We start from the raw sequence: 4,490 nt of genomic DNA, 5'->3' as shown, positions 1-4,490 counted from the left end.
TTTCAATTTTGGATGTATACATAGCGTATTCATAACGAGTGCAGAACTTATGTCCAACGACAGCCTTACTTATGCATAAAACACGGAAGCATCAGTTAAAGTTGATTCCCTCGGGAGCATCGCTGTGATGATGCAGCCCACCCAAAAAAGAAAAAAAAAATTCATTCATTCTTTTTCTTCTTCTTTGGTTGCAAAGGCAGCAGTCTAAGCAAAGATGCCCAGACTTCCCGATCCACACACACCTCCTCCAGCTGCTCTGGGGGACCCTGAGGCGACACCAGGCCAGCTCAGAGACATATACCCCATTTACACTACCCTTGAAAAACCGTGCCGAGACCGGTCCGAGCTCATTAACTGAGATAACCTATCGTGTGTAAATGGAAAACAAACCGAACCGAGCTAGACACCGGACCGCGGTAACTGCAGACCAGTTCCAGAGGTGGGCTCGGCTCGGTTTTTCCCTGGCTTGGTTCTCTGATAAGAGCGCATGAGCAGAACGCGTCATCTCCGTCTGACTGCACATCCCAATTCATACTAAATAGGCGCTATATAAATAAACTGAATTGAATTGAATACTCCATTCAGTGGTTGGCGGTAATGCCCCTCCGGACGTTGCTTGCCAACCAACACAAAACAGAAGAAGAAGAACTATAAACATCCACGAAAGGTTGCCGACTTTGCCTGATCCTCCACAAACACCGAAGTACAGCAATAATAATCAAGCATAACTTTCTGAATGTGAAGGGCGCCGCCATTTTTATTTGCTTGATTCCCTCCTTCTTTGTCTTCTTCTTGTGTTTTATGGCCAGTTGGCAAACAACTTTTGGTGCATTACCGCCACCAACTGCTTGATTTCCTCCTTCAATACTGGCAGTAATACCGCAGATCGTCACTAGGAGGCGAGGAGTCGAGGAACCGAGATAGCGTGATGTGTAAACGGTCATCAGAACCAAGCTCGGCCTGGTTAACTGATCCGAGCTCGGACCGGTCCCGGCATGGATTGGTTTTTCAGGGGTACTGTAAATGGGGTAAATGTCCCACCAGCGTGTCCTGGGCCTTCCACGAGGCTTCCTCCCAATGAGACATAACTGGAACTCCTCCAGAGGGAGGCGACCAGGAGGCATCCTAAACAGATGCTCGAGCCACCCCAGCTGGCTCCTTTCAACATGGAGGAGCAGCGACTTTACTCCGAGCGGAGTAAATGAGTTTCCTTCACAGGGTGCGCCAAGCTAGCCTCGTGAGACCATCCTGATCTCGCAATCTTTCAAGATTTCACTCACTAATAAGTCTGGAGACTCTCCGTTAAAGAAAATTTGGAGCCGTTCACCAAACGAACGTCCAATCAGCGTTGGCTTTGAGGCGGGTTGAGGTGTGACGNTTCTCCTCCTCGGCTTGCTAAAGTAACCTGATCAGGTTTCCTTTCCCTCTCAGGGCTGACGTCATCGTTTGGTTTTGTGAACAGAGTTCGTCTTCCTCACCGTTTCCCCTGACTCTGCAGCCATGGGCTCTAACAGAAACCTCTTCTAAAAACATGTCTGAACTGGTCATCCCTCACATCCTGTTCCTCCTGCCTTCATCACTTTTTTAGGAGCTGAATGGGATGCAGAGACGAAGACGAGGCAGAAATGAGATTTCTTTTCTTCTCTTGTGAAGAAGCTGAGGCGAGTTTAAGCACCTTCAGCAGATTCGCTCCGTGTCACAGAGTCTCCAAATCCACGAGTCTGTGAGGAAGCCAAATGAAAAGAGGTAATATAAAAAAAATCAACATAATCATGTGCATAATCACCACGTTGGCACAGTGTTCTCGGCTCGGCTCATAACAGCGATATGAGATTGGAGTTTATTGCATTAATCATGTAAACGTTGCTCTTGTGATTAAAGCAGAACTGCTGTTTATTGCTTGTAATTGTATTCGGGTCGGGCTACGCTCCCAGGAATACCACATCCAGCATTAATATTTGATGAACTGACTCCGGATCAGGCGCTAGGAGCTGCTGCTCCTTTTATGTTGTTCTGGGCCCGCGGTATTGGAGCTGACCTCGGAGCAGCCCTAATTTCTCTCTGCGCAGCAACACACCGGAGTGCATCAGAATAAACCCGTATCAGAACCGTTAGCTCGCAATGTTCTGTTTATTTCTCTCTTTATTTTTATCTGCAAATCCAATATGGGCCCTGGAAGCGTGTGCATGCATAAAGAAAAGCTGCCACTGTTTGGTTACCAAATGAAAGAGAAGCTGGAGACAGAGAAGGCATGGGTGGTTCTAGACAGGGGCCAACGGGGGCCAGTGCCCCTGTACTGAAGACAGAATACTTTTAATGATGACATGCGCTGGAACAGACATGGTTACTGATAGGTCCTTTGGAGCTATTTCATTATTTGAAAACAATAAGGTGATAGCTTCTGTGGTATTGAGATAGGATCCCAGTTTTCATCTGCTAACTTTTTTTCAAAACAAATAAAAAAATATTATTTTTACAGCTGAATTTATCAGTTCTTATTGAGTTCTAATTCAGATTTGATAGAAAACGTTAATTTTAACTTAGTTTGAGTCAAAAATGTGTAAAATTCCTAAATTAAGACTGTATATTGACCTAATAAATCAATCAATTAACTTTATTGTCAACTACAATTTACATTGCAATCAGGATTTCAGTTACAGTACAAACCGTTCATTGGAACGGTTCTACTGAGGCCATGCGTGCCGCAGAACGCTGCCTTTGGCGCGTTCTTATGACTCCCAAGGTTCCCACCATGAGGCGGTTACCTATAGCGTTGCCTATTCTTTCTTCTGCATTTAACCCATCTCCTTTACGAGCAGTGGGCTGCTGTCGGGTTCATAAAATGTAGGTTTTTGCTTAAGAAGAACTGAAATACACAATTTATGGATACAATTTCTGCAGGAAGGAGAGACAGTTGAACCCCAGACTCAAACACACTGTCTCCCACTGGACCTCCTCTGCAGAGCGTTTATTAACAGAACATGACGCATGGTTACAAACAGAGTATTGTTCTGACAGAACAATTGATCGGTTCATAAAGACAGGACGCTCCATCAGAATGACAAGGCAGGATGGTCTCCTGACAGGAGTGGAGCATCCCCTTGCACAAATGTTTTATAAGCACACATTAATTTTATAATCATCATTGAATAAACCTAACAGGTGCCATCTTGGGCGCCTGGGAAGCAGTGTGGGGTTAAGGGTCTAGCTCTATTCCCTGACCACCAGGCTGCTGCTTCCAAGTAATAAGACATAGAGTTTTTATTAAAACCAGAAATTTAACTTCATGCATCTCTCTTAATATATTTGAATCCCTTTTTTTAGTTTTTATTTCATGCTTTTTTGTGCCTCCATTAAAACAATGCAGGCCCCCTGATATATTTAGTCTAGAATCGCCACTGAGAGAAGGACATGAAGTTCTGAGGAGCAGCAGCTTTAGTTTGTGTCTTTTATTTAGACTAACAGCTCCTGAGAGCAGCAGTTTTACTCTGTGGACCGCCGAGCTTTGGGGAAGAAGTGGAGGGGGGGAGACCAGATGCTTTCTTTGAAGCAACGGACAGACGTCCACTTCTTCTCTTTCTCATGACCTCACTGACCAAAGCCGGGGACAGGCCCCAGCATACAGCAGCATGTTTCCCCCTCCTTCTATCTCCCATCCTGTGAACTTTAAATGCAACACTAGCCGCCTTCACCGAGCTGGAAATGTTCAGAAATCTCCAGCAGATCCCTCTGAGTGTTTGGAGGATATGAACTTAAAACGGTTTGAGCGGATCGCTGCTCTTCCTCCTCGTTCTTTGATGTAACGGCAGATTTTCCTCACGCTGGACGGGGCGGGGCGGCTTTGTTGCAGAGATTTAAACGCCGGGTAAACAGATGTATCGGCTTAAAGGCATTCATGGAAATCTAACTGCCTCTTTAGGCTGATTACAGAAAACCAGCTGCACGGACTGCTGATGTTTTCATACAACCTGATATTGAAGAATGGTCCTGACTGTGTGACAACAAAGAAAGGAAGAATCTGTGAGCAGAAGAAGAGAAGCAGACGTGGTGATAAAATGCTGCAGCGTTTGTTGGCTGTAAAAGCTGAGGTCTTTATTTTCCTCTCCTCCTGCAGCTCAGTCTGGACGCTCCTCTTCTTCCCAGATGTGAACCACAGCCTGGAGCTCCAGGAGGCCGACGCTGCAATGTCATCACAGATTCTGATCTCTCTGTTTGTATTCCCTGGTTTATGGCACCAAACAACCTGAAAGCATCTTTCTGACTTCATAAAGCAGTTTATGTAAACCTGATCCACTGCGGTGGTCTGACAGGAATGGACCTGGCATTAGCAAGGCTGCACATTCTACGTTGGTTAGGGCCCTGTCACACCTGACGTCCCAGAATCTCCTAAAACGCTGGAATACACTAAACTTTCTTTGTAGTTTTTTCAATTTTGGATGTATACATAGCGTATTCATAACGAGTGCAGAACTTATGTCCAACGACAGCCT

The sequence above is a fragment of the Cyprinodon variegatus genome, unplaced genomic scaffold (genome assembly GCF_000732505.1).
Source record: "Cyprinodon variegatus isolate N-32 unplaced genomic scaffold, C_variegatus-1.0 Scaffold376, whole genome shotgun sequence".
Classification (NCBI taxonomy): domain Eukaryota; kingdom Metazoa; phylum Chordata; class Actinopteri; order Cyprinodontiformes; family Cyprinodontidae; genus Cyprinodon; species Cyprinodon variegatus.
Note: the sequence above shows the minus strand (reverse complement) of the source record.